This window comes from Manacus vitellinus, unplaced genomic scaffold, assembly GCF_001715985.3.
Source record: "Manacus vitellinus isolate BGI_N305 unplaced genomic scaffold, ASM171598v3 scaffold_83_pilon, whole genome shotgun sequence".
NCBI lineage: Eukaryota > Metazoa > Chordata > Aves > Passeriformes > Pipridae > Manacus > Manacus vitellinus.
In genome coordinates, this window is record NW_021940836.1 from 919,963 (window position 1) to 932,074 (window position 12,112).

The window sequence follows — 12,112 nt, forward strand, 5'->3', positions numbered from 1 at the left end:
CTCTCCTTCCATTGCCACTGTTTTTTCCCTACAAGGGATAGCCATTCACTGCGACAGTGTCACAGAAGGCCAAGAGCTGTAGTGTGACTGATACCCTTTGGAAACACTTCTTGTCCTCTCACCTGGCTCCCCAGTGCCTGTCTCTTTCCATGCCTCACTGCTCACAGGCAGAGTGGTGATGAAGGAGGTGGCCCAGGCAGAAAGGTGACACAGGTGTGGTACCTCAATGGAGACCTTGTTTCCATGGCATTGTTACTGGATAAGAGAGGAACAACCCCGATATCACTGGGAGCAGCTTAGGGCCTCATCTGACTGAAATACAGAGATAACAGCAGGGCTCCTTCCTCCTGAGACATGGGCTACTTAGTGCCTGTTCCTCTTACCATGTGCTGGACAGGTCCCCAAGCATTTATTGCCAGAGGCTATCCACTTTCCTGGGCCACTTCCTCTGTGTTCCCTCACAAGCCTTGCTGTGTCCCTTTGACACCTGAGAAGGCAGGTCCAAGGTTTGGACAAGAAGCCAGCTGTGGATCTGGAAGGTTATCTTCAGAGTCATATTGCCCCAGACAGTCTCTGTCCCTGCTAACTGGAACCTAAAGATGAATAGATAAATATGCTTAAACATGGCCAAGGTGAATCTCACTCTTCATAAGTCAGATTGTGGTGCTCTGGTGTCTTTTGACAGCAACTGATTTACATCCACCTCAGCACAGGACTGCCACTGAAACCAAAAGGCAACCTCTACAGCATCAGAAGTGCTGTGATACTCAACAAAGGGCTGAGGGTATGCATATTACACCTGAAACCACGGAGCTCTCTCTGAATAGCTGCTTATGTGTCTGTATTTATTTTCCTCTATTTTCTTTTCAGGAGGTGCAAATAAGGATCTTGTGTATGAGTTGGGGACAACAGGTCCATACTACCAGAACAGCTGTTTATGGCCTGCAGCCATAGCACTGCCCTGCCAGGAGTTGTCTCAAAGCCAAGGGCCTGTATTGGGTGCTGGCCTGTGCCCAGGAGCAGAAAGTCTGAATGGATTATGATATTAACCCTGAGGACCTCTTCTTCCTTGAGAGCACACTGTGGTCATAAGTGGGTGGAGAACTTAGGTGTGTTGGAGCGAGGCAGTGGTAGCTGAAACCAGGATGCTGGAAGTAATGACAAAACTGGTTTTAAATGCAGCTTCTGTGGTCTGTGCTTAGCTCAGACAGCCTTGGAGAGGATCACTAGATATAGTCAACTGTCTTATTTCACAGCATCCCTCCACCCCTTCCTGCTCTTGGTCCTCCTTTTCTACCAGGCATAGTAACTAGCTGTGACCTTTGAACTTATCTTTTAAATATCCCCAGGTGTTTTTCTCTGTTACTTCACTTCTTGCTGTCTGATCTCACTGCATCTTTCATGGCATTAATAGAGGATGAAGGGACTGGAAAGATTTTTAGAGAGGGGAGTTTTCAACTGAACACATGCTGCATTTCTTTTCCAGGTGACGGGAATGACAGGCTTGTTGTGGATGATCAGAAACTCCTTGACCTCAAGAAGAATGTTGGAAGTATGGAAAGTGGCTTACTAAGTAAAGGACACTGTGTCCTGTTGAGTGCAGGAACACCTCGGAATTAGAGGGCATGAGGAATTAGAGGGCGTGACTGAGGAAGGCATGTCTTGGTGGGCTAGGGAAGGACTCTAGGATGGAATAGGGTTAGATCTGTTTGATTAGACTCTGATTTCCTCCTCTTTTTGTCCTAGGTCTGAAGTTCTCTTTGTCCATCCCTCTCTTCTCTTCTTACTCTGTTCCCAGCCCTTTACTGATGGCTCACACCATGTTCCTTGGTGGAGACCTTGTTGCTGACAGCAGAGTTCAGGTTTTCCCTGTGCTTCAGTAATCAGGTGAGGTTCAGACCGAAGTAGGCTGGGGAGGTAAGAGAGGTGCAGAAAGGGGAGGAAAGAATGAGAAAGACATTATCTGGCTTGCATTGTTCTGTTGAAGCAGTGGAAGAACTGCACCCAGGCTGCTACCTGTGTCTTCTGGCTGGTTTATCTTTCCTATGCCTTCTTTCTTTGTCCCTATTTGCTCCCAAACCTCCTTCTCCCTGTTGGAGCCTGCTGCTGTAGGGCTTTCACAAGGGTGACAGTGAGCCTGCAGCTAAGGGCAACTCCCAGCTGGATGAGTGCTCTGCATGGTGCTGCAGGGCAGAGCCTGCTGCTCCCCAGGGCAGAGGATGAGCTCTGCAACAGCAGCTGTGACAGGCAGTGAGGCAGCAGGATAGGGGAGGAAAGATGGAAGGATTCTGTTGAGTTGTAGAAGGAGCTGAGCTGATGAATGGACAGGAGGTCTCTGTGCTGGGAAAAGAGTCACAAAAAAAGTCACAACTGCAATGTTTCCAAGGTCAACTGATGACAATTGAAGTGCTATGAATTATTTGCTTAAATACATTTCGATGAAAAATAAAAAGCTTTTATTTAATCAATTTCATCTTCTTTTGAGCTGGTAACCCATATACACTGAGCAAATATTGTCAGCGTTGCCTTTTAAACCTATTTTTGTTACCCAGAGGTGTGTGCTATGGCTGTGCATGTTTGATCAACCCTGCTAGGTTAATGTTTTAGAGTCTGCACTTTTAACAGTTTTTCATGACAAGAATATAATGAGATAAATATCAGGTTTTTCATTTCACAATTTATTCCTATATAGCTTAATGGAATCTAGACTTCAATTACTGCACAAAGCCCTCAGCACTTAAAATTTGTCATTAAATAAAGCTACCTTAGATGTTTTGGATTCACTGAAAGTAAGCTTGTCTAAACATTTTTGACATTTACATGGATTCAATTTAAACAAGGCAAGATTTATCGCTCAAAAAATAATTAACTGATTGATTTTTTTTCTCTTTTTCTGGTCAATGTGTTCCTCTGTGTTTCAGAAATCATAGAGCTTAGCTCCTCACAACTAGTTCCTATTTGCAGATATAGAGGGCAAAAGCAATTTGCATGCTTTTGCAGTCCCCAAAGGCTTTTTCAGTTTGAATAAGCTAGTTAGTACTTTGAACCAGGTGAATAAATAGAAAAAAGGAAATATTCTGTGGAGGCACGAACAGACTTCTCTTGTTAAAACCTGGCTGAACACCTTTGTAAAGCGTTTTCGGGACATTCACTACTGACTTATACTTGCTCAATAGTCTATCTTTAAAACATTGAAGGATACATGTAGGGTTTTATTAACTTTTTTACGTAATTACTTGACTGTATTCTAAAAGGATATTCAGAACTCAGCATATGTCTGTTATCACCTTAAACTGACTTTTAAAAAATCTTCTTTTAAAGCCCCACTGTTAAATAAACAACAAAAATTAAGAAAGCTTGACTTCTTAGGGATTTATATCCTATCTGTCTACACCTTTCTCCTTCATTGTAACCTTCCCTGTTTATGTATTCCCATCCTTGTGATCCTTATAACTCCATTTCTTGTGTTCCTGCACGTCTGGCTAGGGAAGAAGCAACACGTGTTCTGGCTGGTTGAGAACTATTTCTTTGTTCTCTGACTAACCAGTACCCATCTACTGACTGGGTGGCCGTGTAACTCCTGGTCACATGTAGCACAGGTCACTGCTGATCTTAAACAGCTCATCTTCAGTGGGAGATATGAATTCTGATTTCTCTTTTCTTTATTTAATTGTTTAAAAACTTGTTTTCAGGGAAAAGATGTACACACTCTAGCTTTCCACTTTGAAAGTGGAAGACTTTGAAACCTTCAACAAATTTGCTGACCTGTGATTAGATTATGCTAAAATTCTACATTTTAAAAACGGTTTATCTTGATTAAACAATAACCTATTTGGATTCTGGAGGGTTGCAGTACATGGTGGGTTTATGGTATTTAAAAAGGTAAAGAATGGAGAGAGAAATCTGTGGGGTGATGGTTGGGTAGCAATCTATTATGTTTTGTCTGCAGTGTGTGCCCTTTGTTCAGTCAGACTGGTTCTTTGTGCACCTGTTGCTGGCACTGATGATGACCAGTGGGATGATCAGGCATGTTGTGGAGTTGTTGTTACGCTCTAGTTTCTACATGCAACCCTCAAGTTGCATGTAAAGACCTCAGGAAGGACTACAGGATAAAGAGTTATTTGTGCCCTTTTGTGAAAACTGTGCAGAGGTACAGGTTTCAGGGTTCACACCTGTTCTTTGAAGAGAGATCCACAGCTTTGCCCATGGCTTGAGCACCTTCTTGTTTTGGTTTCCAAACTCCTGTGGGCCTTATTTCGTAATTTTCCAAAGCTCAATTCCAACTAAAAAAATTAAATCCTGCAATCTAAAAGCTTGCACTAGAATTCTGGGCAAAAAATTAATGAGATTTGCAGCTCTTTGAATGATCTTGGTATAGGAGCCAAGCATTGAGAGAGGCATAGAACAGTTTACACTATGTTGCCTTCAAGCTTTCTGACCCAATCAGTTCCTGCTCCTTCTGCTGTGTTTGTCCAGGTGTGTTCTTAATTCCTTGCTTGGTTTTGGTGCAGTGGACAAATCTGCTGTCAAAGCAGCAGAAAGAGGGTGCAGCAATCTACTTTCCCATTATGGAAAGATTCTTTCAAGGGATTCCATTATGTTATAGATGGTAGTCAGGTTGCAGAAACATCTGGCCTTGCAGATTTTTATGAACCCTGCGTGGACTATGAAATATCCTTAATGCGAAGATATACTTTACTATCAGAACACAAGGAAATAAAATCTTATTGTCTTTGAAAATGCTACACATTAGTTAGAGTGTGTGCATGTGTGTGCAAGAGGAAAACTGGAAATGTTGGTAATTAGTAGCATGAAGTTTGTGATTGGAAAGAAAGCAACAATGGAGGAGGTCTGGGGCTTGTATGAAGTTGGTGACAAGTGTCTAGAAGAGAATGAGGAATGATTCAGTTGCTTTGATGAATTATTCTACACTACAGGCTCTCTTAACAGCTGTGATTCTTCAAAGAAAGTGATGACTTTCTCCTCTCTGCACAGCCTCCTGTCAAAGTGCTCTGCAGACATCAGTGCTTCTCTGGTACTCCTCTCATACAGATCATTGATACTACTGCCTTTTGTTTTCTTCAAAGATATTAAAACACTAGAGTGATTTCCAAGGTCCTTGTTCTCACTCTGAACCATAGACATTGTCATCCATTAATCACAGATGTGACCTTTACTAAGTCTTCTATTCTTCCTTTTCAAATTTTGATTCAAGTCATCTGTGGAGAAAAGGTATCTCTATGGTTTTACATTGTTAGTATGCACTATGTCCTCCGCTCCAGCTGACGTGTGCTTTCAGGAGGGATAGATCCCTTACTCCCCATGGTCTCTTGGCTCAGCACTTCTACACAAAGGCCTTCTTGGAGTCCATTTAGAGAACGAAACTGAAGAACTAGAAACTCTACACAACCATACTTTGCTTTCTCTATTGCAGAGACTTAGTCTGGGTTTGTGACACCTGTGCAGCTGTCAGTCACTGCCTTTGATGCAGATCCTTCAAGTGTATGTTCCTGTGACCAAAAGCCAGGTCTTCCAAAGCTAAACAAGGAACACAGAGCACACCTGAGCAAACATGGTAGCAGGAGCATGGTAGGACAGGGTCAGAGAGATCTCCCCAGTGCTAGCCTCAGTGGGTGCAGCTCCTGTCAGAAGTCTTCCAGAATCTGGACCTCTCTGGCTATGATTACTGATAGATCTGGCTCATGCTTTATGTAGGAAAATTGGGTTTTAGACAAAAAATTTGTAAGTTTGCCTGTCAGGCTCTTTTCAGTGGTGCTGAGCAATAGATTAAGAGGCAATGGACAGAAACTGATGCACAGGAAGTTCACCTGAAGACAAAGGAAAAAAATTCTTTACTGTGACTATGCACTGGAACAGATTGCCCAGAGAGGCTGTGGAGTCTCCCTCACTGGAGAGATCTGAGAACTGTCTGGATGAAATCCTGTGCAATGTGCTCTCGAATAACCCTGCTTGAGCAGAGAGGTTGGACCCCACTTGTGATCCCTTCCAAACTTACCTATTCTGTGATTCTCTGACTCTGTGATTGTTGTTCTCAGTAATGTGACCTCTTTCTGACTGATTTAGATGAACCCAAAGCTGATTTCTGTAATCAGTTGGGATATCTGGCCTCTGGCTAGTTATCTCAATCAGGTAAGCAATGAAATATTCACTTGAGACAAACGCAATACTAGCTAGCACTAACAGCCCCTGTGCATAGTGGCATGGTGACAGAGGTAAAACAGAGGTCAGTCTTCCCAACTTCATCTGAAAAAAGAGTATGGAGAGCATTGGAAACAGGGATCCCAAACTGGCTGAAAATTTCTGTGCATCCTGTAATCTGCTTTTGTTAGACAAAGAGATCCCAACAGCTTGAGTAACACCATGTTGGGACTCAGATATGGAAGTTTTAGGCTGCGTCAGCGCTATTGAACAGCACTGGGAGATATTTCCATGCACAGAACTGTAGCTGTCTATATTATCAGGATGGTACCTGGTACATTTCAGCCTGTGCTAACACTATCTCTCACAAGTCTCAGATGTAGTTTGTGAGTTAATGCAATCTATGTACTGCTCACAACAGGCATTTTACATGGTGACCATGCTTTTCTGGAGGCCAGGCTGGTTAAACAGCCCAGTTGTCTGTGCTCTGTACAGGTTGCCATCAGTGCTGGAAAGTTTCCCACATATTTAATTTGTGAGTTTAACCCGACCCTCAGGTTCAAAAACAGAACCAAAAGGCTGTCTGCCCCAGACCTTTCAGACCCAGACATGAACAATGAAGAACTGGAAGCAGTTCCTGAGGACTCCTCCTTGTAGATGGTGTCATGACTAATGGGTGTTGCAAGGCACTGGTAAAGACCTCTGTGGGCCAGTATTTATTTCCATTTTTCTCATTGTATGAAGGGAAGGAAAAGGCAAAATCATTAGCTCATTAGTGGTTGCTGGCTGGTGGTAGTGTTTCTACAGTGCTTCCTTACACACATACAAGGATTTGCTGCCATTCTCAAGCCAAACCTAAGGAGATCCATATCCCCATAATCTGATCCAGAGCTACTGAGCTCTGTCCCAAATGACAACACTGCCTGCTGTGTGCAGGGTGAGCTCTTGCTGCAAGCTGCACAGCAGCAATCCATCTCCAGCTGAAACAAAGGGATGCAAGTGACAAGTGATCAGGACCTGGCCTGGGTCACTGATCAGCAAAGTTCTCACTGTTTTTTTTACCATGAGAAATCTGTTTGGTCAGGTGCCTCCATGGCAACCTTGCAGGAGAGGATGTTCTGAACTTGTCAATGAGAGCCAAAGTGGCTGCTATTGCCTAAGGGGCACTTGGCACAGTGCACCTTATCCCTTACCACTGCCTGTGCGTAGTCCCAGGAGAGAGGGAGAGGTGGGGAGAGGCTGGCTCCTCCCCCATCCCACCTCTTCATTTAGGCTGTCCTAGAAGAAATTACACCCACCCCCCCCAAATTAGTCTCAGTGATTTCACAGGAAGAGAGCCATTGGGCAGCAGGAGTCCCCAGGATGAGGATAGCCATCCTCCTGAGCCTTCTGTTCCATGCTGCAGCTGCTTTTCACCAACTGTGAGTGATGCCGAACTCCTGTTTCAGTCTCTTTCATGAAGGCATCAGTCTAGGTAGATGGAGCATGTCCCATGCTATCAGTTCTTGTGCTTCCTGCTCTATCAGATCACCCCAAAGGGTAGCTGAGTCATTTGCCTTGCCTCTCATGCTTTAGATTAACTCCTACATGTCAATGCAAGCCAGCTTTTTGGGGGACTTCCAAGTCAGACCTTAGGCCCAGGGACTTCTAAAGACTGCATGGGATGCTTTTTGGGAGTTCAGGACATTACTGGAGTAAGAGGTTTGAAAAAGGTTATAGGGCTATACTTAAGCTAGTCAATCCTGAGATTAGCTCAGCTGGTTAGACATGGTGCTGATGACACCAAGGTTGTGGGTTTGATTCCTGTATGGGCCATTCACTTACGGGTTGGAATTGATGATCTTTGTGGGTCCCTTCCAACTCAGAATATTCTGTGAAAGCAGAAACTGTTTCTCAAGTTTTAGTGATGCAATCAATTTGCTGCATTCACCGTGGCACATTGGTGAGGAATTCTGCAGTAGTGGGCCACAGCAGGGAAGATTTTTTGCATTTCTTGAGCCTTCAAACTGATGCCACCTCTGATATCTTCCCCTGACCCAGACATTACTTGGTGGTAATCCCTGCAGCTCTCCGCTACCCGTCCACCCAAGTTGCCTGCCTCCATATCACCTGTCATGAAGCAAAGCTTCAAGTGAACCTGGTCTTGGAGCACTCTGCAGGACGTGAGCTCTTAATGCAAGAAACCATCCAGAAGAAGAAGACCTTCCTGTGCACTAAGTTCTGGGTGAGCCACCCTAGGCAAATGCCATTACTGATTTTCCCTTCAGGAAATCTCTTGTGTCACCAGGGGTGATGTGGATAGGGTCTACTTTGTCTTGGTGTGAGCTGGTTAGGAAGAGGAGTGGGTGGTGCCTAGAGATGCATAGCCCAGCACAGTATCTGTTGGTTAGCACTGAATTTCCTTTCTGAATCTCATTTTTAAATGGAATTTACATTTGTTAAAATCTACCACAGTTCTGGATACATAAGAAGAACTTACCTCTTTCCTTCTCTTCCATTACAGACCAGATGAAGTAGCTTTAGCTCTTCTCTGAAAGACTTGTGCAGGTCTGCAGCTAAAGCTTGGGGAAATGGTGCATGACATACTGCAATTTCTGTAGTACCTGAAGTCAGGCAGCAACTGAGCTCTTGGGAGCTACTGAAGACTAGTTGGATGGAAATGGATGTGCTTATTGTTTTTAAACAACATCTTAGATGTTATTTAATTTTGGTGAGAAGTTAGCAAAGATCTAGGATAAGGCAGACATCTGAAGAGTATCCCTTCTATTATACTGTATACTCTGTGCTGAGGCTACTGGAGTCTTTGGCTGCCAGAGTCAGGGAGACTCTCTAGTTGTGTTTCCTGATCTGGATTTCTTACTTGTGCGTGCTGGGTAGTTCTGAAGGCCTAGTATTTGAGGCTGTGCTACACCTCAATCTTTCTCTTTTGGTTCTGTTACCATCTCCCACCTTTCTGTCATCTGCCCATCTTGCTGAGCAAGTTTGAAGACTCAGAGGTGTCAGGCACCTGCTTGTCACCAGTGGGAAAAAAGGACAGATTCCATGACATGCAGGGCCTCCTACTGTCATGTAGGACTGAGATCTGGATGTGATCTGGATCCAGAGATTGGAAGAAGTGTCCTGGGACAGCTGGAAGGAACTGGTTAGTTCTTCTTCTTTACTCTCAGTTCCTGCTCAGGGCCCCCAGAAGATTACTCAGTGCCTGTGTGCTCTTCTCTCCTTGTCTGTATAGGTTGTACCTCCAGCTGATGGCACAGAGGAAATTGCCACTGTCAAACTGACCATCACAGGCGAAGGGGTCAATATTGAGGAGAAGAAAAAGGTCCTGATCTGCAAGACCAGGAGTGGCACCATCATCCAAACAGACAAGCCCATCTATCAGCCAGGGCAGACAGGTGAGGTGCAAATGGGAGGAACTGTGGGCCCTAAGCTTTCTGCTGGTTACACCATGTGGAAAGCCTGCAATTACCTGAAATGCATGAACAGTCCTAGCAGAAGGCTTTGAGACAATGTCTCTTGCTGAGTGATGTTTTCAGTGGCTCTAATGTCCAACTTATGATGACTCTGAAGTTGCAGGAGGCAGTAGGATGATAACCATGTTCATGATATCTTACATGTGGGAATGTTAGTGTCACATGGTACCACAAATGTGTCTAGAATGGAGACAGGAGATGGGGAAACAGATGGAGCAGGGGTTTGTAGGGAAGAACTGACATCTGATAAATATATTCCCTGATTTCCTTGCCTTCAGTGAAATTTCGCATTGTGACTCTGGATGAGGAATTCGTTGCACTCAATGACTCGGTAAGCCAGTCCTGGGGCACTATGGAAAAGGCTGCCTTGTACCACGCATGGATCCTACTTTCTTTCTACCCTGCTTGTCTGCTAAAGCTCCAGCTCTTCCACATTCATCCCTGGGCCAGGCCTCATGGGTGTCCAGGGGGGATTAGTAACTCAAATAAAAGCTGGTAACTCAGGAAGATGGCAGAGGTGTACATGTCTCTTGCTCATCTTGGTAGAATAGTCATGCAAGCACAAGCATGTGACATACTAATTCCTGATGTGGTGGTGTCAGGTGGGGAGTGAATAGTTTGTAAGGTGGGTTTTCCTTGTTGTGGGGAAGGGTGCTCTTAATCTGGCCCCTACAAGCTGGAACATGGGAAATGCTGACTAGACATTAGGACAAGCTTTTTCATTGCAAAAATATGGAAATGTGTCCAGAGAAGGCATTTTCATCATTGGAGATATGCAGAACCCAGCTAGAGAAGGCTATAGGCACAAAGACATGCTTCAACAGGGTGTTAGACTAGATGACCTCCAGAGTTTCCTTCTGAACTCTGTGATCCTATACCTCTGTAACTCCCGTGAGACTGCAGGTGCACCAGAGCTAGGTCTGTTTGGGTAGTGACTTTTCCTGAGTTTTTCTGCCAGGAAGTCATTAGCGAGTGCTGGGTGGTCTCCAGATTGGTTTTTCCTTTCCCTTTCTTCAGACCTTACAGTAAGGAACCCACCTGGTATTTCTCCTTTTTGGTGGCATTTGTTTTACTTTGTATTGTTGTCAGGGCTCTAAATTTCCAAATCACTAGTTGTACATCCTTCAGAGAGGGCTCTGCATCTGAAGTGCCTTGTGTGTGATGCTGGCATGTATTTCTCCCTTCTAATATTTTTGTCTTTTTCCCTCCCCAGATTTCTTTGTTTCTCCAGGTGAGTGATGCTGAAATCCAGTGTTAGAGTAATGATGATGGCAGTCATTTCACTGGGCTATTCATATTCAGTTTCTGGTAGTTTTACAGACCTCTGAATGGAATAGTAGACCTTTTTTGTTGTTAGATATTAAATTCTTAAACTAACATACTCCTTCAGCTTCTTTTTTATGCACTTATTTGAGGTTATGCTCCCAGTTACTTCAGTGGAAAGCTCAGTTGTTCTAGACTTGTGGGAGTATATAGACAGATAACTTAGATGTTTATGTAAGAAAGTTGGAACTGTGAAAAATCTTTCCTTAAGATTGGAATTTAAATAAATGTAGAAAGAGACTCAGATACTGGGAGCAGAACCTAGGCATTAGAGTATCTTCAAAATTTCATGATTAGTCTATATCAAACCTCATTCCTTAGCTGTAGAACCTGGTAGTCTACGGGACTGAAATCCTAAAGCTCAATTTCTATAGGATGTGGACCAGTGAGAAACAACTGTTTCTATCTTTCTTGTGGGTGTAGGACCCTAAGAGCAACCAGATAGAGCAGTGGCTGAATGTGGTCCCTCAAGATGGCATTGCAGATCTGTCTTTCCAGCTGAGTGATGAGCCTCTGCTGGGAACATACGTCATCAACGTAAACAGCGCAAAAGCATTTGGCAGCTTCTCTGTTAAGGAGTATGGTATGAGCATGTGGGGGTTTGTCTGAGCTGCAGGGGGGACCTCGTACTCTTGATCTAGGAAGCTGGGTGTTTATTCCTTGATAACCATCCTGGGAGCAAATGGGACAAATAGTAGCATCTGTCACAGAAAAGAGTTGAGCTGAGGCTCAGAGGAGAGACCACTTTGGGACCTTGGGTCAGTGTGTGGGAGGAATGTTATGCATGACCCCAGACCTTTGACACAGCTTATTCCTGCAGATCTTAGACAAAGCAAGATAATTTAGGATAGGCTTTGCCAGAGAGTATGAAGTCCAGTGCCATCTAACTTCACTTTCATTCCCTAATCAACTGTGTTGGGAGACTAGTTTCCTCTCACTGCAAATAGCTGTCAGAAGTGCAGGTTCATGGATATGTTTGGTTTTACTTTGGAAAGGAGCAATCAACCAGAGCCTATATACAAATCTTTTAAAGACACGACAGAAATATTCCCTTTCTGTTTCTCACCATCTTCCTTCTTCATTTCCTGTCTCTTATTCTACCATAGTCTGTCTTCATGTTAATTCTCTGTGAAGGCTGTCCCTGGCCTGTGTTTCCT